At 49.0% G+C, this 23,773-nt stretch overlaps 1 pseudogene across 1 annotated transcript; it reads right to left on the minus strand.

The window, feature by feature from the left end:
* Positions 1 to 775: 775 nt before the first annotated feature.
* Positions 776 to 20,934, minus strand: LOC146190056 (uncharacterized; annotated as a pseudogene). The gene is made up of 6 exons (XR_014707330.1): positions 20,707 to 20,934; positions 13,615 to 13,931; positions 5,072 to 5,434; positions 4,567 to 4,718; positions 3,534 to 3,890; positions 776 to 1,288 (listed from the first exon to the last, which is right to left on the minus strand). The product of XR_014707330.1 is annotated as an uncharacterized LOC146190056 (transcript).
* Between the last annotated feature and the right edge of the window lie 2,839 nt (positions 20,935 to 23,773).

The following is a 23,773-nucleotide window of genomic DNA, read 5'->3' on the forward strand; positions in this document are numbered from 1 at the left end:
GAGAAATCCACGACGTAATTGTATGACGTCAGCGATTGGAATCAAAATGACTTTTATTGCTAGCTAAAGGGCTTGCACTCTCAGGACTAATTTTATATGAAAGTGACTTGACTGAGGTACAATTACGAGAGGGAAAAGTAGGTTGGGATAATTGAAGTAGCACCATTGCGTTAATACGTGGTTCACTTGCTTTGTAGTACTGCGAGCGGGCTAGTTGGCAATACGACTCCGACGACCTCCGGCGCTGCATGGTTATACACGAAAACGATACACGCACAAGAGAATTAAACGAAGACGTTAACACAGATGATGCTCTCGCTACCTACTGCCTGTTTTTGTGGTACGAAGAAGAAAGCTTCATTAAAAACGTGGAGTTACAATATGAAGAGTAAACAAGATTCAGAAAAAGTGCGAAGAAATTCAGAATATTGTAACCCCACGTTTTTTGTGAAGCTTTCTTCTTCGTGCCACAAAAACAGGCAGTTGGTAGCGAGCGCATCATCTGTTTTAACGTCTTGGTTTAAATCTCGTGTGTGTATTGTTTTTTTTTTTTTTGTGTGTAACCATGCAGCGCCGGAGGTCGTCGGAGTCACTTGCTTCCTTCCGCTTGGGATTCTTATGATCAAATAAGAATCCCAAGCTGTAAAATTCGTCCAAAACTATGCAATGAGACTTGTCTCAGAGTTCTGCAAGCGCGCCCGAAAGTTAAGCTCCGCCGATTTGTCGAACGGAACAGCAATCAGCGGGCGAGTACTTTGCTACGAGGTCTGACCGTTTGAAAGCCCTTTTATTTTTCACGACCGCAAAATGGCGGCGGCAGGGGTCCCCCTACAGAAGCGCCTGGTGAGGGACCATCGTGTGCTTCCCTGTCTTCCTTGCAGCTTTGCTTGGCTGCCCACGGCTGCCGCAGAAAACGCTGAGGAGGCAAGCTCGCCTGGAAGCTTCGCATGGACGAAAACTTATTTCTTCATCTATAACGCGCTGCCTTGCTGCCATCCTTCAGCGAGCAGTGGACCAGCGACGTCAGGGCCAGCCACGGCCAGGGCCCGCTTCTCCGTGGGCGCTGGCGGAGGCAGGCGGCTGGACGACGGAGGGAGCAGGGCTCGTATGGTACATGGGGAGGCCGGCGACCATGCGCCATGGGACATGATTGAAGCGCCATATTCGTGCAGTCTCTCGACGGCAATATCCGGGTGTCGCTCCAGCTTCGCCTCCCTCCTCCCTGCGACAGTGATGATGTGGCAAGTGTCGTAGTCGTCCGTCGTCGTCCGTCGCGGTGCCAGCTCGTCTGCGCAGAAGGCAAGCAAATACTGTCATGGTACCGTTAATTCGACTCTAAGAAAATGTTTCCTCCAGTCTTCGCGCAGACGTTATCGGCATATCTTTTTCAAGCAAGAGATGTGAATGAAAACACACTGTGCCACAGAAGTAATCAAGTCAGCCTTGAGGAATATACAGTCTTATATATACACCTGTCTATACAGCGGCGCGTGTATCAGTCGGCTACTCCTATCTCACGGGAGCTGCATGGCTCGAGGATAGCTTTCGAAGCGCAGCTCGCTTCCGTTAATGGCTTGAGCGGCGTCGACATCGCATGAGTGTTGGCGTGGCCAGCCACAGGGTGGCCCAGGAGACATCATATCACATTTGGCATCAGCAAATCTGATGCGCAAGATTCAGCTCGGTCTCCCGCAACTTATCATGGTCATATGAAACTCAGGCGGCTCAGAAAGACGGAGCCAATGGCAGCGTTGGAATCCTAGGGAATCCTAGCCTTAAAGCTGTCGCGTCCTAGACTGAAAAGTAAAATATACACGGGATAGGATGCCCCGGGTGCCCACCCTCTATTGCAAGCGTTTTGAACTGTACTGCTGTGACACCTGGGAACTGATGCAGGTAGCGGCGATAAACGAAGACGTGGAAGTGTAAGATGAAAGTGGAGGGAAAGGGTATAGGCGCCACGGCGGTGGCGCGGTGGACATTACGTGAGCGAGAAATCACCAGCATACCTCTGTCACGGTAGGAGCTGGCAGGTCACGTGGATTGCAGGCATGGGACAGCTGTCAGATAAGAGGTGACATATGGGAATCGAAACCGGGACCCTTGGATCCAGAGTAAGAAATGCTAGCAGTGGGCCACGGATGTTCGGACGACTTGGTTGAAGATATCTTTGTAACTTTGTCGAATATTCTCTCACATATAATGGGGCAATTTACGACTTTCTGCTCTGTGCGCTTCCGCGTAGCGATTCGCGAGCTGCAAAGTGCGGGAACGGGAACATGAATCGAAAAGGGGAGCTGCATATGGTAGCCATCAACGCGGTTTAAACGCGGAGCTTAAGGATCGCATGAAATATCCGCGGTGAAATATTGTTACGCCGCGTAACGGCTTACTGACGAGTTCAGGAAAAAGAAGAGATGCGCGAAAACCGATCTCAGCTTTGAGCCGCTTGCGACCTTCATTCGTCAAACGTTCACATGTATTAAAACCATTCCATCCGCCACAAGAGGGCTCTACTTAAGTTGAGGACAACCCAGAGGGCTATGGAACGAAAAATGGTAGGGGTAACATTAAGAGATAGGAAGCGTGCAGAGTGGATCAGAGAAATAACTCAAGTTACTGACATTCTAGTGAAAATTAAGAAGAAATTGGCATGGGCAGGGCATGTAGTGCGAAGAGAGGATAACAGATGGTCGCTTAGGGTAACAAAATGGATTCCAAGGGAAGGAAAGCGCAGCAGGGGGCGGCAGAAAGTTAGGTGGGCGCCGGTTAAGAAGTTCGCAGGGGTCAAGTGGATGCAGCTAGCACACAACAGGGTTAATTGGAGAAATATGGGAGAGGCCTTCGCTCTGCAGTGGGTATAGTCAGGGTGATGATGATGATGATGGTCCGCCAAATTTGGTGGAGGTGATGGGTATGAGAGGTGCTGGGTATGTTTACGCACGAGAGTCGTCACCCACGTTCGAGGCCCGGCCGTCGGAGACGGCGCCGGCAAGTGCCACGAAAGCGCCTCCTTATGACAATCGAGAACTGATGGATTAAAAATGCCATCTGAAGGATGGCCATGGAGGGACAACAATGAGTATAGCTCAAACTGCACACGTATAGCTTAAATGATTTACCTCGTGCCTATGCACAACTAGAATACCTATAAAGCTGCGCTCTAATTTAGCATTATCGAGTATCGTAATGGTCAGTACTGAAAAGCGCTGACTGAATTGATTTATCATTCAGACAGTCTTACCAATTAGAGATTATCAATGGCAGCTTACATGTAGTCCATGCTAAATGATTGACATCAATATTTTAGTCACGTTACCAGGTGCCCCAATCTTGTACGTGCAGCTGCGCGCCGCACTGTTTCCGGAACGCCAGCTCCTCCCATATAATCGTTCAATACCGATGCCTATTTATACGCGCGTTTCTTAAGCTTGCGTCATGGCGTTTACTCAGGATATGATGTTCCAAGACCTGGTAATAAGCCCTGTAAAATAAGATAAAATAGTCAACTGCCACAGAAGAAGAGCCAGCACCTGCGGACGGCGGCCCTATGGCGCGGCGGACGGGGTAGCGGCGGGTTCGCCCCCTCCTGCGACGTCCACGGTGTCGCCGTCGGCTGTCGTTGTCGTCGGCGGCGGGGCGTCCTTAGGTGGCGCGCCGAGCCCCATGCGCTTGATATCAGTGATCTTTGCGAGCACCGCCTCCTCGTCCTGGTCGCGGGGCACGCCCTTGTACTGCAGCCAATTGTCGTCCTCGAGCACGGCTAGCGCATACGCAGCCGCCACGTGAAGGCCCAGATGCTTGCGCAGCGTGGTCGACGCCTCCGGCAGGTTCAGCAGCTTCATGTATGGCCCGTCCGCGCCCAGCCGCTGATACGCCCACAGGAATGCCTATATGCTCCCATCATTGACAGGGCAAGAAGGGGGGCGAAGACACAATTAAACGCGAGTCACTGATACTCTAGCTGATATTCACAGTATAAAAAATAGCACCCATGAAGTGTATTTCCTTGTCTATAACTCACACTCTCCTTAAAGGGTATAAATCAGTACCTCAATGCACCCTTCCTGGAGTGTGTGGGTTGTATAGACACGGGAAGGATGCGATTTTGTTTACAGGGTGGAAGGAAGCACGCGGCCAAAGATCTGTTAATTATGGTAACAGAAAGGATAGCAAGCGACGGGTAAAGCAGGCATGAGCAACAAAGAGTCAGCCATATATGGATGAAGAAACAAGATGGGGTACGGGTGGCTACTACCGGTGGTTACACGTACTCCATGGTTGGATGGCATGCTGAGCTTCTAAACATTGGTGAAGGAGTGGATACTGTAGCTAAATGTAGCTTAAGCAGCTCTTCGCTCAGCTGTCGACGCCTGCCACACCAAGCCTTTTACTAACAATGCTCAGAGGAAAGGTCACCAGGAGAGGTCAGCTAGTCCTGACACCTATGCCATGCGTCCTCTCATTATACTGCACACCGCTCTTTAACGTGGCGTCGATGAGCGTGTGTAATAAACAGTGCATATACATACACAGTATAGTTGGGCAGTAATATTGTCAACGCACCTGCAGGCGATCGCCTCTGGCACGCAGCTCGGGGATGATGTCGAGCACCCAGGAGTTGCGTCGCCCAAAAACTCGAGGATGAGATGCACGTGCTTCATGCCCGCGAAGCGCCAGCCCACAGACACGTACTCCTGCACCTGCTGCATCGGGCCCTGCTGCGAGAGGGACGACGCTCAAATGACCAAACGAGCGGGCTCTATGAAAGGTCCATGTGGAAATCACATGTGATGAATCCACATATGAATCCATATTGGATGCACGTAATAGATCCAAGAGTCTAAATATTTCTGTTCCCTCTGTAGCGGCCGACTAAAATGCACTAATAATCACAGCAAGAAAGAAACAATGAAAATGGCGGTAAAACAAACCTGGCATGCCTATATGCACTGTCCGATAACTAGTTATATAGCTTCCCTCTCGAGCCAAATAATAACTGGCCGAACTGTAAAGCACGAATATAACGACGAAGAAGCGTGGCAGAGGCTGACGACGTATACTTGCGTACCTGGAAACTCGTCTTGAGCAGTGCTCTGCACAGCGCGGCCCTGGTGTGGGGCCACTGCTCGCCAAAGCGCGAGATGGCATCTGCCTGCTCTTCGCCGTAGAGCGGCACTTGCGGGGGTTCCGAGACACCTGGAAAGATCTCTACCAGGTCGTTGACGCGGTTTTGGAACCAGTCGGTGTTCAGCTTGGAGCCCCGGGCCCTCGGCAGGTTGCAGAGCATCAGGCTCAGCAGCAGGTAGAAGTCATCCATTGTGGCCTCGGGACCGCCGTCAGCCTCCAGGGAGCGAAGCTGGCGCCGGACGAACGCCGAGCTCACGTGTACCTCGTCAAGCCATACGCCGTCCAAGTCGCTGGCGCGCAGCACCTGCCCAAAGTGACGACCAAGCAGCAGCTTTTCTCGTCCGTCTGGTCGTGCAGCCGCTTGGAAGGACAAGGTGTGAAACACGACCGCGGGCACACTTAAGGCGGCATTACAGTTCCTGTTTCTAAATAAACCCAATTAGTCAAGGTAACATCTAAGTTCCTTAATTAGTACCGTTACCGCAACAGCAGGACAGGTACGGTATTTCGGTGACTATTTTGGGCCCATATTTTGAAAGCTCCGTGTATCTTTACTTTCTTTTGGTCCTTAGATGCTGGCAGCAAGTGCCTATGACGTCAAGGATTGTTAGCCGGGAGGTACATGCCGCTCATAGGCTCCGTTATCAAAGCCGGATCAATCGCTTTAAGACGAAATAACTACAAAACCTGGTCAGTGCGGTACGAATTTGTTCATTTTTGAAGGAGGGCCCGAAGATGTGGGAGATGTCAGTGTGAGGTATGGAAAAGGGTCAATTGTGGGTGCGCTGCGCACTACAGCACACTACTGTACTTCCCTTTACACTGTTATTTTTTAACGCAACGAAGACTTTCCAAGGCACCCAAGCTGCAAGAGAAAGCAACTCTTCTAGCCTGCAGGGGTGGCAATGGCTATGCGAGTTCTGACGAATCCGCTACGCGATGGCAGGACACGTTAAAAACTGCAGGAGGTCAAAATTATTCCGGAGCTCTCCATTGCGGCGTTTCTTATAGCTCACGTGCGTATGTGAGACGTTAAACCCCACATCACACCAACGCCTCAATGAAAGACTCGTGTTGTGATACGGTGGATCCACCTGTTGAAAATGCATCCGGTCGCCCAAAACTGTCTTCTCGACGCTTTAAACGCGAAAATTGCGATTGGTCCAATGGCGCACTCGGGCCAAAGAAAAAAGAAAGGGGGGGGGGGGGGGGGGCAAACTAAAAAAAGCAGTGGATGAAACAACAAGTATTGAGGAAGGTGGTGATAGACAATGATTAAAATGCAAGGAAAATATCGCTGCAGGCCACGAACAATCCCGCATGTTCTTCGAATATATATGACCTGCGGCCGGCGGGAAAGAGGACGGATAAGGTAGAGGTACCCCAGGAGGCAGAAAAAAAAGGGACAAAAAAAAAAAAGGTCGACAAACAAACAAAAACAAAGAACAAAAGAAAAAAGTGACATGCGGAGCAAAGGCACTGGTTTCTCCGAAAAGCATGGATAACCATGCACGGCTGAATTTAGTCCCCAGAGACTCAATCAGCACGCGGAAACAAAGCATCGCGACTCTACCACCATGTGGAGCATGTCCATTCTCGCGGCGGTCTACATAATATTCATGATTGACGGGTTCGACTTCCACATGCTAACCGGTTACCCCTCGGATTTCTCAAATGGGCACAATCTGACCTTCTGCTCTGGTGCTTGGCTTTCCAAGGTCGGATGGCTTAGGAAAAGAGCCTGCGCCTTCAAAATGCCGTCAGTCTGAGCTGAAAAGCCGCGTCTTAAAAAAAGAAAAAAAAAAAAAAAAAGAGAACGAGAAGGTGGAAGGGGCACAGCGTAAGTAAGGTTTATAGGCAGATTTAATTTGTTTGATAGCAGGAAGGACCGCTAACCCATGAAATCAATGGTTTGATCCTAGACCGCGTTCCAAGGAATTCGCTCTAAGGAAGCCATGCACCGGGCCGGGGGAAATCTTGTACCCATTGGAAAGCCGGTGGGGGCCCGACGGCATTGGTGATCGAATTCATGGCAACGCGCCTGAATGCTCCCTCGCGAGGCCAAGTGAAGGTTCAGAAAACCGTGGCTTGGATCCCGATTTCGGGAGCCATGGCTCACAAGCGTAGCCATGGCCTCCGAGATCACCTTCGATCTCGGAGGTCATGGCCTAGCATTCGCCCCTCTCTCACTTGCCGAGATGTGGCACTATATAGTTTATGCCATCAGTGGAAAACGAACGTTTTTCTATCTGCATGATTCTACCTGCAGATTTTTCTAACTGTATTTTTTTTTCTATCTGCATGATAGCGGTGATTAATAATATGTCTTTTGACCTTCTGAGCTAAGGTTGAGTTCCGTTTGTAGGGATAACGTCCCAAAGCGACTCAGGATATGGGGGCGCCGAAGCGGATGGGTATACGGATATTTCGACCACCAGTGTGCACTGACGTCATACCGTACACCAACACTTTGCTTTCCGCCTTTACCGAAATCAGGCCCGCTACAGGGCCCCTGACTGCTTTGAAATTTGAACTGAAGGGTGCGGGTTCAGTTCAGCAGTCGAGAGCCCTGTGGAGTTTCAGATAGCCCTACTCAGTTTCGTACAATCACTAGTCATTCACTGCAATTATTCGCACAATCAGTTTAAAATCCATATGTATCAGCAGCGCAAACACAATCAGAGGAAAAGAAGACTAAGATAGGACAGAGCGCTGAACTTGCAAGTTCAGCGCTCTGTCCTATCTTGTCTTCTTTTCCTCTGATTGTGTTTGCGCTGCTGATACATATGGATCGTTACCAACTAGCCCGACAGATCGTGTTATTCAGTTTAAAATGTCTGACGAGTATTCGATTTGGTACAGCGAGCTTCGCCATTCGCTTCAGACTCCGTTTTGAAAAGATGCTATTCGTTCCTAGTTAATAAGAAGGGGGGAGGGGGCTTCCGATTTACACGGGTAAGAAGAATGCGAATCGGGTTCGCTAGAACTTTTCCCCTTTGTTATGCTTATTTATCGCCGTTTAGCTTTCACGTTCGTTGCTGAATTCAGTTCGCCGCACGACGAGACTGTCAATCAACGCCCCCATGTCGCCTGTGACAGCCACCTGCCAGACTACTTGCCAACGTTGGATTTCTGTAGATAGTTACATTTAATACAGTTTCAGATAGTTCAAATAAATGAGTCAATTCATTTTGATAGATGGATATTTCAGGTGGTGACTCCACTTTTTGACTGACGTCGACTTTTCCCGCCGATGGGGCTCTTTTAACATCGATCGATGATCAACTGCTTGTGACAAGTGGCCGCTGGCTACAGGTGCTTTATGACGACGAGGCTTCATCGAAAGTGAGAAATTCCTTTCTGGCACATTGAAATCGTCGAGAGAAGCAAATGCGCAGTGTCTTGCTATTCGGCGGACACCCCGTCCGCGTTACGAACGAATGAGGGGACAAGGGAGTGAATTAAATATGTAATGAGGCTGCCGTAGTCGTGCGCGCATCAGAGAAATGTAAACCACCACCTTTATCGAATTAGACGAGGCCGCCGCGACCGAGGCAGACAGGCCATATAGCGTTGTGTGTGGCGATAGGAGCCAAAAAGCGACACAAGGGTTGCGAGTACAAAAAAGTCGGTTGCGACATGCGTCTACCCTAGCTCGTTTCAAACATTGTTTTCAGTCATTTTCATTGCAGATATCCACGCGTGACATCAGCGTCTTGACAGAAATAAAAATTTAAGAGCACTGCAGAATCTGCGTTGCAGTAATGCGAAAGCACGGATGCTGCTGTTGGTTGCTTCTGGTTGCTTCTATAGTTACTTAATTCTTCTTGTTTGCCCATTTTAGTCTTTAGTACTTTCAAATTGCGCGCCAATCTCTTCCAATGCCCTTTTTCGGCTCTACTTCCGGTTGCGTGACGTCACATTCTCTACCTCACATTAATTCACTTTTTGTTTACCCGTTTTAGTTTTTGGTATTTTCCAATCGCGTGCCAATCCCTTCTTATGACCTTTTTTCGACTCTACTTCCGGTCGCGTGACGTCATATTCTTGACGTCATACTTTCCACTTTCACTCCCACCTTCCTCCCTTCCCTTACGGCGCGGTGCAGGTGTCCACAGAACAAATGTGGCAGATACTGCGTCTTTCCTTTCCTGTGAACTAGTTATTCTAATTAATTACCTAATTACCGTTTTGGTCTAAATATTTTTTGGACACAACATTACGCCGCCCTCTATCGATTGACACCACTCATTAACCTCTACCACTTCTCAATTACAACTGGTGCGGACACGATTTTGCGGACACGTTCTGCGGACAGAAATCTGTGAACATAGCGAAGTAATACTTTCGCAATAAAAAACAAATCCTGGGCACCAGCATGACGCTAGCGCAGATAGCTACGGAACGAAAAATGGCAAGTGTAACGTGAGGAGCTCGGAAGCGTGCCGAGTGGGTCAGAAAAACTACTAGAGTAAATGATTCTAGTGAAAATCAAGGAGAAATGGGCATGGACAGGGCATGTATAGTGCGAAGAGAGGATAACTGATGATTGCTTAGGGCAACAAATTGGATTCCAAGAGAAGGAAAGCGCAGCAGGGGGCGGAAAAAAGGCGGGTGGATGAGTGAAAAAGTTATCAGGGGGTAAGTGGATGCGGCTAGCATAGGACCGGGTTAATATGACTAATATGGGAAGGCCTTCGCAAGGCAGTGGGTTCAGTTAACGATGATGATGACGCCAGGGGAAGGGGGGGGGGGGTTCTTATGGGGCTTCAGCCACCTTCTCCCTGAAATTTTTAAGAGCGTTAGCGTTTCACTTCTTTCGATCTCTTGGCGTCTGCTACCACCTCCCTTCATTTTCTATCCGAGGAATTCAAGATGGCGGCCCCCATAGTAAATCAATATAGAAACTCAATTGGTGATTGATTGGTGACGTCACTGATATATCTAAGATGACCGCCAACTGATGACGTCATCGATTAAATTCAAGATAGCGGTCCCCAAATAATTCAATAGTAACACAGTTGGTGGTTGAGTGGTGATATTACTGAATATCCAATTGGCGATTGAAGAGTAACCTCACTTATAAATTCAAGATGCAACCAATAAACGTAATTAACTGATGAGATAATTGATGCAATATGACAGCCGACATAGGCCGCCACGTAATATAACGTCATAATCCAAACTGACGGCCAAAGTTTTGTGGTCTCCTTGGTGATGACATCATAGTCCAATATGATAGATAAGTGAAACCACATCATAATAAAAATGGCGGCATAGTTTCGGTATAGTGCCCTAGTTTCGGAGTCAAATAGAAGATGGCGGACAAATTCAGGCACCAATGATGACATCATGCTCCAATATGGCGGACAGAAGTAGAACCACGTGATTATGACGTCCAGGGACGAAATGGCGCCATAGTTTCGATTTCCCAAATCCAAGATGGCTGCTCTCAATGTGACGTCATAGCTAAGATGGCGACCGCTAAAATTGTACCCGTTGTGTCACGTATGAGCACACATCGCATTTAGCCAAGTTATCTAAATTCGCGTAATTTTTACTCGGTAGAAAACCCGTCGTCGTACCCCAGTTTGTGTCGGGTGTAGTAGGGAGTAAGCGAAAGTCTTCGGAACATGGCAGGAAAACTGGAACCCTGGGTCCGAATCCACGAAAGAGTTCGCTTTGGAACGCGTTCGCTTTGCCGTGACGTCAATTTGACGTAGGCATCGGGAGGAGAAGGATGGGATGAACGCTGGGGGCAGAGAACAGCCAATCGGCTTTGCTGGGCGGTCCCATCTTGGTTGCTCTGCCTTGGCGCGGGCCTTCTCCTCGAGAGTCGAGGAAACGACACCCAGTTTTTCTCCGTGCCGACACACAGGATTGCCTGAGTGACGGCCAAATTTGTCTGGCTCACCGACGACAGCGGGAGCCGTATAGTTGCCTAGCTGCCGACTGCCGCTTGGAAGCCTCCGGTGCTCTGTTGTGAGCGCGCTTTTCCTCGTTGGGTCAAGTTGGGGTTTTAGCTCTTCGCATAGTCGGCGTACAAGCCCCTTCGACAGTCTGAAGTGCCTTCGGAAGGCATCGTCAGGCATGTCGAAAGGATCGTCATGAGCACGCGACCGCCGAAGCCGCCGATCACATTCGCTGAGCACTGCGAACCGCAACGCGGCGACGGGGGGCACATACGGCATGATTCTCGCGCTGAAGCGAACGCCACTTACCGAGTTCCACACACAGCGACCGAACGCGTTCGCTTTCATTTGATTGACATGTCTCGTGACGTCAACGAAATCTGTGGTCCCGCCTTCGTGAAATGGCGTCACCGCCAGCGGTGGCGACACGTGACCAATGGAGCGAGGCGGCGAGAGAGAAAGCGAACGCGTTCCAAAGCGAACTCCTTCGTGGATTCGGCCCCTGTTGTTGATCGATGAGTGCTAGGTAATGGATGGGAATTGTGATGGGTGACTGACAGTCAATTTTTTGGCTACTTATAACTGGAAAATAAAATAATTAAGAACAAACTGATTACAGAAATCGAAGACTAAAAGGAAAAGAAAGAACGAAAACAAAGCTAAACAAATTAAAAATTTCAATTAAGAAATGACGAAATTAGTGTGTTTAGTCATTGCGTCGTGATGCGATGTAATTAAAAAGCAGCATTGCAGAACCTGCTCTAAAGAAAGAGAAAGCCTGAGCGTTGCTGTCCCTACAATAGACGCGTAGTCATTTTTTTTGTAAGCCATCCTATAGTCATTTGATAGTTACATGACTTCATACCATTTCTCCTTGCCAGTCATCTTGATCATGTGACTTGATGATGTCACCTTCAGCTAGTGATTTTGGTCATAGGATTTGCCACGTGATTTAACATCACTTTCCGTAAGTCAGCTTGGTCATGAAGATATTTTTGCAAGTCATCCTGGTCATATGACTGTAGACTTGATATCTCATTTTTCATAGCATTCTGATTGCGTTACTGTCACGTGCCTTGACGATGGATGACGCCACATGTTCGCAAGTCATCTTGGTCTTGAGGCTGAATTAGTGACGTTATCAATTATATTTAAAGATACCATTACTCTATTTTACAACTCATCACTGTCATGTGATTGTCATGATGCTAATGACGTCATTTTCTATTATGGTGTCATGAGACTGTCAATGAATTGTCGATGTCATCAGTTCTATAAGGACATACAACTCCCTTATTAAAACTCATTTTTGTCATGAAACTAAAGATGTCAACAATTACTACACACTCATTAACTTCATACTTTACAATCACACTTCCCTCAAACTCTTGCCATCACGTGACTGTGGCCACTTTTCGTGGACACATTTTGGGGACAGGCTCCGTGGACAACTTCCGGGCTCAGATTTTGCGTCTTGTGAGCCACATAAGGATTTTTCCTTAAACATTGAAGTGATGAGTCGTCGTGTCGTGGTACGTCGTAACTAAAACAAAGTTTTTAGTCATTGTGCAGTAGTTCGTCGCACTAAGAGGGCCGAGCCATAGATGAAGCAAACGAACGCACATTATCGAGTCTACTGTAAAGGCGAAGCTTAAGCGTCTATGCTCTATCGCTTCAAGACAGGTACCTCTAAGGAGGCTCCTCCATCACCGGCGAAAGCCCTTAGGTCCCAGCCCCGAAAGGCTAGAAAACCTGCGCCGGCATCGTACAGTTCCATCAAAACGCGGTCGCCGCCGCTAAGATGGACTCGGGATGGAGAAGGGAATAAAAGAAGGAAGGGAGAAAGAAGTGCCAGAGCATACTGCTCGAGAATGAAGAAAGAAACAAAAAAAAAAAAGTAAAAACATGTTCAATTGACGCCCATGCTCAGGATGCTGCGTTTGCGAAGTATGGACATTGTATACACACTGCGAATACGGGCATGCGTTCGGCCCCATAGCCGTTAAACGCATTTATAACAATCACTTTGGGCTTACCTTGAAGGGATCGTTTATATAAAGCAACCCGTGGATGAAGCCGAAAGGCAGCAGTGAATATTGGACGCTGCACTTGTGAGCTGGCGGAATAGTGGAAGAACGCGCTCGGAGCAACAGCAACAAGCGTGCTGCGCGACAATGTACGCGACGATGCGCGTGCTGTGCGACGCCATATTACTCAGGTACAATCAGTCTCAAATGAAACGCATTAAGGCGCCCGCAACGGGAACAGGTAACCGAGATCTGAGATGACGGGAGGCTAAGCACTGAAGAACTTAATTTACAGCTGGATGATTTGAGGAACGCTGAGTCGTGATATCAATGCATCCGCCTGTATTTTATATCCATCTATAAATACTTTCCTTTTGCGTTTCAGGTATTCTCTTAAGAAGAAAACCGCCGAATCCATGCCTCAAATTCCGGGACAGAAGTTGTTGCTGATATTGGTGTCCGCGATCTATTTTTTTTTCTTCAGTACTATGAAATATGATTATGAACAGAGAATATGAAACACAGTAGGTGCTGGTGCTACATACGTGACGGTAGCCGGACTCGCAGACCAACTTGAAGAATCCGAGCAGGCAAGCGACCGCCGTCGCCGGGTCACGACCCCGGGTGACCAGGCGCACGCAGCGAGGGTCGAACTGGTCCAGTGGTGGGAACACGTACACCGTCTGGCGAGGCAGGGTAGGCGCCAACATGTCGCCCGACATAATGTCCAAGGGTCCATCCGGCGCACCAGCGAACGAACGCGTTGGCATCATCGCGTAGTTCACTCCTTGCGTCCCGACTGCGGTGAGGGTACTCTCTACTTAGAGATACTTCCTGACCCCGGGAATCCCGTCGCGACGTCCTGCGTCGAAGCCAGGGCGCCTACGTTTCAGCGAGGTCATCGTCGTCTGAATCCGTAATCAGAGTGGTTGATTTCAGGAGTCTCCCTGGCCTCGAGTCGCCTGATTGGTGGAAACACTGGAATCGAATGTCCATACCACTTTCGGTTCCGGCTTTTTCACCAATCATATCACTTGAGGTCAGGGAGATGACACTTCTGAAAATGACGTAAACTCGGAATGCCTTTCCTTTTGTATATATAATACTACAACAACAACAACAACCCTGACTGGCTCTTCACTGTAAAAGTAGCCGTGTCTAGGTCTTCGAGGCGCCAAGACCCCTCAAAATAAGGAACCGCAAAGAGACGTAGGCTTGCGAGATAGCAGCTGCCCGTCTCGTAGACGCGGCACACTGACCAATGCTCAAGACGCGTCGCGACAAAGCGCTGTTACGTTTCGAGCGTTCGCCCCGCCTTGCACTCTAAACGGCAGCGTCTTTATACCTCAAGCGAGACGCCGAGACCCTCTTCAAACGCTCGGCATTAGAACCACGATTGATCGATTGATTGATTGAATGTCCTTTATTGAATGGGAAGGCTCATGGCCATGGATGGGGATAAAAGGGAGTAGACAGAATCTTTTAGGTCGTCACTCAAGAGCGTTAAAAAATTAAGGGTTCTGCTTATAGAACTTTTTGAGATTGTGAAGGAGAAATCATGCTGAAGTTTGCGTTGTACTTTCTGCTGGTCTACTGTTGAACTTCAAGGCTCTGCTGATGTGCCGTTGGTACCCACCGCGGTGGCTCAGTAACTACGGCGCTCGGCTGCTGTGCCCAAGGGTGCGGGATCGAATCCCGGCCGCGGTGGCCGCTTTTCGATGGAGGCGAAAAGCAAGGCGCCCGTGTGCTGTGCGTCGTCAGTGCACGTTAAAAAAACCCAGGTGGTCGAAATCTCCGGAGCCCTCCACCGCGACGTCCCGCATAGCCTAGCTTAGTCGACTTGACACGTTAAAACCGAAACCAAACAAAACATTCACGCCCCGCCGGGGTGGTACAGTGGTAAGACGCCCGACTACTGTCCGGAATTCCCGGGTTCGAACCCGACCTCGGCGGCTGCGTTCCGATGGAGGCGAAACGAAGAGGCGTCCGTGTGCTGTGCGATGTCAGCGCACGTTAAAGATCCCCAGGTGGTCGAAATTACTCCGTAGCCCTCCACTACGGCTCCCATTTCTCTCTTTCCACTTTCACTCCCACCCTCATCCCTTCCCTTGCGGCGCGGTTCAGGTGTCCACAGACACAAGTGTGACAGATACTGCGCCTTTCCCTTCCTGTTAACCAACTATTATTATTATTATTAACAAAACATTCACCTTTCCAGGTGGGTCGTCTTTGCGCAATCATTGCATGGCTATGTAGGCGGATTTCGCATTGACATGACTTTGTTGGCGCTGTAAACGAGAAACTACTTGGTATATCGGAAAAATAATGGTACCATAAGATATAGCGTCAAGAAAAGGTGTGCAAGTGACGAAATGGTTGATGTAATTTATTTAGAGGTAATTAATTAGAGCCAATAACAATAAATGGTTCACAGGAAAGCAAAGGCGCAGTGTTTGCCACTGTTCTGTGGACACCTTAACCGCGCAGTAAAGGAAGGGAGGAAGATGGAAGTCAAAGCGAAAAGAGTGAAAGAGGTCGAGTGAATTTCGACCACTTGGGGATCTTTAATGTGCACTGACATCGCACAGCGCACGGACGCCTCTTCGTTTCGCCTCCATCGATAATAATAATAATAATAATAATAATAATAATAATAATAATAATAATAATAATAATAATAATAATAATAATAATAATAATAATAATAATAATAATTGGTTCACAGGAAGGGAATGCGCAGTATCTCTCACACTTTCTCTGTGGACACCTGAACCGCGCCGTAGGGGAAGGGAGGAAGGTTGGAGTTAAAGTGGAAAGAGAGAAAGAGGAGCCGTAGTGGAGGGCTACGGAGTAATTTCGACCACCTGGGGATCTTTAACGTGCGCTGACATCGCACAGCACACGGACGCCTCTTCGTTTCGCCTCCATCGAAACGCAACCGCCGAGGTCGGGTTCGAACCCGGGTACTCCGGCACAGTAGTCGGGCGTCTTACCATTGCACCATCCCGGCGGGGCTCTCCGCGGACACATGTACCACGCCGTAAAGGAAGGGAGGAAGGTGGGAGTGAAAGAAAAGAGGGAGGTGCCGTAGTGGAGGTCTACAATCCACCGGACTATAATGGATTTCGCCTCATCGCACTTCAGTAGTCCAAAGCAACGTTACTATAGAACGTTGGTCCAAAGTGCCCTCTAATCATTTGTACGTACAGCGGTAGTCAAAAGTTCCCAGGCCACAGGGTCTGATTCTGAGCAGCATATTCAGAAAGATAACACGCCGCCAAATCTCAAAACATTTCTGTGGAGGGTAGAAGCAGCATTATTCTAAACTTTGAGATATTTGATTTCTTTAATGGGATCTGAAGTGCCAGAATACGCCGACCAGAAGCAGAACATATGGCTTGGGAATTTTTGACTACCCCTGTACCTTACAAGACCATTTAGTGCTGCAGCCGCACTACTGCCCGCATTCGCGCAAAAGCCCGATGTCTGAAACCAATTTGACCATTGACCTTTCCGAGGGACTTCATGTGTCCACAGAAAGAGACAGCGCCTTTCCTTTCCTGTAAACCAATTCTATAATACCGATGAACTTTGATGCGTTCTACGGAACGCTGGCTTGGTTCGACAAGGGGTGCGGATGTACCATGTCCAGCAGCAAAGGTGAGCTTTCGCATTTCTCCACTGCAGATTCTGCAATGCTTTCGGAACTTTTAGTGCTCAGCACACATGCAATATGTGATTGGTAGCATGGTCGCCTGATTAACCCAGCAAAATGACGTTTAATAATTGAGGCACAGCAAACACAGTCCTGTGCAAACGTCCTGCTGTTGCACGATATTCCGTGATTAACTGAGTGATTACCCATCTATGCTGGGTAGCCCGCCATGTTGTCGCCGTCTTTGGCAGCAGACGACGCAGCGCAGCCATGCTGCACGGAGTGCCTTGTCGTTTTCGACCGCCCATCAAGCAAATACGCTATTACTCGCACGCTGCCCCTACGTGCTTGCAAGATGCCGGCAAATTGCTCGGGAGCGTATGTGTCGATGTGCCTGAAAGATGGGGCGCACTACGAAGAAAAAATTGGTAGTGGCTTAGCTTGGTTAAGCCTGGAGCGAAAAGTTTCGACGATGCCATGGCTTAGCTTGTGGTTCCTTGGCGTAGTTGTGGCTTCCTTGTTGTTTACGGTTGCACCTTATAGATATTCCATAGCTTATCATAACGGTGAAACATTGATTACAGCCGCACATCACATAAGATAAGCGCGCGGCCCCGGCTAAAGGTCAACCGGTGGAGTCAGGGCGGCGGTTGAGGCTTCACCGGCGGCTCCGACCACCTGGGTCTCTCCTGTGACGTCACGTGGTTTGCGCATGCGCAGCTGTGGCTTTTTCTAACGACGGAGCACACGCGAGACTCGGAGTTGACTAGCCTTTTCGCTTCAAAAGGAAAAGCAGCGCGGCATTGACCCGTTCAAGAAATTAACTACCAAATCTGGGACATACCTTCAGCCTCAAGACACCGTGTCTCCTCGAAGTGAAGAATAAGATCAGAAAGGAGCTTTGGTTCCACCTTCAGCGAGAAGTACGGCACCTTGGCGCAAAGAAATTTTATGAAGAATGGGGACACCCAATGATCACAGTCAAAGAAGAAAATCGAAGAATAGAAGTCAGGCTTCGATCTGCCGGGACGTGCGGGGGCGGTGCATTGGCACTGCGAACCCACCCCGGTGGAGTGCAACTTAAAGCCGGCACGGGAGATCCTTCCATCATCTCTCCGGGAAACCGTGGCACGCCGCAAGGCGCCGTATTTTCGCCGATGCTTTTTAACTTCGCACTGATAGGCCTGCCGAAGCTACTGGCAGACATCCCCCACCTGCATCACAGCATTTATGCTGACGACCTCACACTTTGGATCACGCGCGGCAGTGACGGCCAGACTGAAGAGATTTTACAGACCGCCATCGAACGGATCGGAGATTATCTAAGTACAGTTGGCCTTACCTGCGAGGCGACAAAGTCCGAGTATATCATCATCCCTTCCCCAGGACGACGCCCTCCAAAGATACTTTTTGACGTCAACCTCCAGGTGCAAGGAAACCAGATTCCTCGAACAGATAACATCAGCGTCTTGGCCTTGCATATACAGGCCAACGGCAGCATCACGCTCCAACGCATCGACCAGTCGGTGGCACAGATAGGACGCCTCCTTAAGCGAATCTCCAACAAGCATCATGGCATGCGAGAGTCCAACCTCCTGCGCCTCGTTCAAGCTTTCATCTGCTCCCGCATCACCTACTCTGGACCCTACTTACGTCTCACTTGTGCCGAAAGCGAACGGCTAGAGGCGTCATTTCGAAAAGCATACAAGACGGCCCTAGGTCTTCCAATGTCTATAGCTACCCATAAGCTCATGGCTCTCGGAATCTCCAATAACGTGAGCGAACTGATCGAAGCAACCCTCACCGCCCAGTATGAGCGGCTCTCACTCACACACGCTGGCCGAGCAGTACTACAGCAAGTTGGGATCTCCCCGCCGAGATCGGCCCCAAGTTACGCTGAACTTACGCCGGAATATCGCCTAAATCTCCGCATCCCTCCCATTCCCAAACGGATGCACTCGGAACACCACGCCGAGAGACAGGCCGAACGGGCTCGTCAATTCGAGAAACGCTTCAGCGGACGTCCGGACGTCACGTATAGGGAGATTGCATGAAGCGATGCATGCTGGGTAATCCGCCATGATGTCGCTGGCAGCAGACGGCGAGTAACGGAGCCAGGCTGTGCCTTGTCGTTTTCGATGGCCCACCGAGCAAACACACTGCTTTTCGTGCTCTGCCCTTACGTGCGTGCAATTGTCGGTAGATTCCCGAGAACGTACGCGTCGACGCTGTGCCCGAAAAATCGGCTGCGCTATGGAGAAATGCAAAGCAGTGCGACGCGGACCTGTTCAAGCTACGCCTCTTCAAGCGCGAACGACTTACTGCACTATGCGTCTCGACCTGGCCGCCCGTTGACATGGCCGACATTCATGATTTCACTTCTGGCGAGTAGTTTGATACTTGCCCGGATTGGCGTCGACCTCGCGTGTGTTGGCCCCCGCGAGCCATTCGCGTCGGCGTCGCTAGAGGATCCTTTGCTATTTCGCCCTCATGCAGACGTATTTTTGGACTCGTGAAGAACCCGCAGTCGGCCTGTTCGATCGCGCCAGCATCGTCTGCGCACACTACGCGACCGTGTAGACGAGGCTGTGATGCAGTGCCGTTCTGCGTCGTTTGCTGCCAACGACATCATCATGGCAGATTACCCAGCATGCATCGCTTCATGCAAGCTCCCTATACGGACGCCTCTTACCATATGTATCCATCGAGGCCAGCGATGGTGACGGTAGCTCTCGCCCTCACCGCAGCTGGTACACAGCCTGCAGCATTCGGAATGCAGAAACAGTCACCGCAGCTGAGGAGGTTGCCATTGCGCTAGTGCTGGCCGACCCTAATATATACCAAAGTCGTCATCACGGATTCTCAACAGGCTATTCGCAACTAAGATGCCGGCCGTATCTCTCGCCAGGCGTTACACATTCTACGTTCTACAGCACCCTCTTCCACATCTCGATTACTTCTTTGAGCTCCAGCCTACGAGTCGCTCAGCGGAAACGCCCAGGCGCGCACTCACTCGAGATATCAGCTGCCGAGCCGAGAGTATGATCAGCGCCACCCTGCTTCCGCTGACACTAATATCTCACGCACTTCTCTACTCACTACTTACACGGACATACTCCAGCACTACCGACTCCAAAGATGCACATATCCTCCCGCACACCGCGATCTAACAAGACGCGAGGCCGTCCAATGGCGATAACTACAAACTGGCAGCTTCTCATACCCCCTCTTATAGAGCAGGATCTTTCCGAACAGATATAGCCCCCATGTGTAAACACTGCTCAACTCCGGCCACTCTCATACACATGGCGTGCACTTGTACGTACTACAACACTCACAACGTACTACAACTCAAACACCAAGACGTGGGAGTCTCTCCTGCGTACTTCCAAGCCAGCAGACCAACGCTGGATTATCCAGCGCGCGGTGGAGGCCGCGGCATCCCAATGGATCCCCGCCGACCTCCTCTAAGCCACGCAACCGGTCCTATGACTGGTCCCCTGTTTTTGGGCGCAATAAAAGAGTTGACCACCACCACTCCTCTCTGACATGAAAGAATATCGGTTATTGCTAACAGACAGGGTTTAAATTACCCTTTGCAAACAGCGTCTCGCTTCCAATACAAAGAAAACACTTCACATCTGGCTTCTAAATACGTCTGTCACGACGGTCTGAACAATTTCACACCACCATTTCGGCAAAACAGCATCTGCTTTATCCCTGATGCGGTTGAAGCCGCAAAACAGCATGTCACGAACACCAGACAAGATTCCTCGTCATCGCGAATGTTTACAGCAAAAGCGCATCGAGCTTAGCCCAGCACAAAACACGCTATCGAGAACAGTCGACGCGTTTGCATACAAGCGCTTGTTGCAACGTTGGACAGGTTGGTGGCGCACTCTCTACAAACAAGCAGCTCGCCGCTGTCAAATGCACCTAGGACAGATTCTAGCTTAAAAGTTTTATGAAACATTGACATTACCGGTGAGGACTTGCTACGGCGCAGTCGGTCGAAATGTCCAAACCTGGTGACTATTCACGAGACGGTAGCAACGGTAGCATGGCGGCAAGCAACGGTTTGGATTGCCGGAAAGTCAAAAACCGGTTTTACATTATGATGATGATGAACTCGTGGCCATGCTACTCTACTCTAGAGCACTGTAGTCATGCCATGATGCAGCTGCCGCCCGCGTCCTTCTCCTGCGGCTGCTTGGTAGAGGGGGTCGAGAAACCAAGCGCTTTCGTGAACGTGGCTCAGCGCCTCCTTTTTAATTGCCTCGAGCTCACATAGGTGGCAGGAGATATCATTTAACGTCTTGGCGCTAATAGTGCTAATTGTGCGAACCCTTCCAGCGCTTCGGTTATTTCCAGTTTCGCTCTTCTAGCTTTTTATGATCACCGCGGCAAGAACATCGCGAGCCTCGTGTGACTCTGTGTCAATTCACGCCCAGCTCATGCGGCCCAAGCTTTCTCTTACCTCGTATGGACGCCGCTATGCTGTTCCTCTCCCCAGAGCGTCTCTCGAAGATGCGACGGCAAAAGTGATTAAACAGACGAATCGTGTTCAAGCCAACCACAGGCACTAAATGACCCTGTTTCTGGCACGAGCTACGTGCCGAGCGAGCGAACAGGCAACGGTCGTTCTTCTTTCTCCTCGTTCGCGAATGCGAATTAACTGAAACGCCGCTTCGTGTGATCGCGCTTCGGTTGCTCTAGCATGAGTTCGAAGTGCTAAGAGCAGAGAGTAAGGCAAAAGTCTTGCATCAAGCAGCGTGTTAGGCCAAAATAATACGACGAACGCGAACGCGGGGTGCGGCGACTGCGTATTTCGGCGTCAATTCACCATGCAATTTTATTTTAAAAGGTGAAGGCTCGTGGTGATGGTGGTAAAACTTGACTCCAACAGATACAGGATAGGCGTCAACCTATCCCCCTACTAGGGGGATAGGTTGACGCCTATCCTGTATCTGTTGGAGTCTAGACGGCCTGGAGCCCTTGGACCCGAGCGGCTTGTTAGGCCAGTCGGATTACACCTAGCTGAGTCTCAGGGTGTGAGCTCAACAGTAGAGCGGAGCTAAAATCTGTGCGCTGCTGTGTCACTCGTAAATAGCGGACGTGTGAGGAGGGAGATTAAGAATGAAAACTATTGATGGTGATAGGTAATGAATATAAGTTACAGACATCGATACGCGGCTAATGGCTAATGTTTAGGACTGATAATGACTAAATAACTTGTAATGACCAATGTCTCAAACTACAACTTGCACTGACCGCAGTTGAATGGAAATGAGTAAAAATCCTTAGCGATGAGTGGTAATCATTGCAATGACTAGGCATGACTCATCATGACTGCTAATGACTACGAAACGGCCAGTATGTCAAACGATGGCTGCTAATGACGGCAACTGATTGGAATTGAGTAAAATGCTTAGCTATGAGTGGTAATGACTAAAATGACTAGGTATGACTCATCATGACTGCTAATGACTACGAAACGACCAACATGTCAAACGACGACTTCTAATGACGGCAACTGATTGGAAATGAGTAAAAATGCTTAGCTATGAGTGGTAATGACTAAAATGACTAGGCATGACTCATCATGACTACGAACTGACCAATATGACAAATGACGACTGGAATGACCGCAACTGTCTGGAAAGGAGTAAAAATGCTTAGCGATGAGATGCAAATGATAGGAGAGGAAGGGTAGGCTTTCGCCGTTCTCCTCTAGAGACATTTAAAACCCCCTCAAATTTTTTAAATGTGTTTGACGGCGACCGCAGCTTGTTTTTCAGGTGATGTGAGTGAAGTACACCTCAACAGCACCGTGATGGATGAGATGAAAAAGGGAATGAAGTTAAGTGAAATGAAGAAGTCAGAAAGAAGGACCATAGTTCAGGGCTTCAGAATAATTTGTACCACCTGGGGTTTTATAACATGCACTACATCACAATGCGGTCGGGCTCCTTTTGAACTTTCGTCCGCCTAAAAGCGTCCGCCACTCGATCGGTCCCCTCTGTAGAATGCATTACGGCCAATTTTTCACCCTAGCGCATGGAAGAGGACGATTGATAGATAGATAGATAGATAGATAGATAGATAGATAGATAGATAGATAGATAGATAGATAGATAGATAGATAGATAGATAGATAGATAGATAGATAGATAGATAGATAGATAGATAGATAGATAGATAGATAGATAGATAGATAGATAGATAGATAGATAGATAGATAGATAGATAGATAGATAGATAGATAGATAGATAGATAGATAGATAGATAGATAGATAGATAGATAGATAGATAGATAGATAGATAGATAGATAGATAGATAGATAGATAGATAGATAGATAGATAGATAGATAGATAGATAGATAGATAGATAGATAGATAGATAGATAGATAGATAGATAGATAGATAGATAGATAGATAGATAGATAGATAGATAGATTGATTGATTGATTGATTGATTGATTGATTGATTGATTGATTGATTGATTGATTGATTGATTGATTGATTGATTGATTGATTGATTGATTGATAAACTTTATTGCGGAAAATTCGAGGTTAGGGGTAGTGGGTTAGGAAAGAGCAATGGTTGGCAGTCCTTTTCCCAGGAATCCGTTGGTTTCAGCAGCGGCTCTGGCTCGCTGCACCAGCATAGCCTGATGCTGCGCGTCTGAGTCCGCTATAAGGTCCTCCCACTGCTCAGGACTAGGGCTATCTATTTTAGGCATTATGGGGCTAGCCCTACATCCTCATGTTGTGTAGTATAGTGTTGTGAAAGGCTCTACAGATGGCTCCGCCGCCCGGCTAGTGAAACCTCGGACGACGGCATCTACTCTAATGTTACCCTCCACTCCAGCGTCGGGGGACCAAAATAATCGTGTGTTGCCTATCTGGGTCTGCTCCCTCCGGTCGGCCGGTTAGGAACTGGTTTGCTATGCGACTAATCCTGTTGTTTTGGAAGGCTCGATAGGCGGCTTGTGAGTCCGAGATTATCTATGTTGTCTTCAGTTCGCTTCCGAGATTGTTGGGC

The sequence above is a fragment of the Amblyomma maculatum genome, chromosome 5, assembly GCF_055883805.1.
Source record: "Amblyomma maculatum isolate TAMU_Amacu chromosome 5, ASM5588380v1, whole genome shotgun sequence".
Lineage (NCBI taxonomy): Eukaryota > Metazoa > Arthropoda > Arachnida > Ixodida > Ixodidae > Amblyomma > Amblyomma maculatum.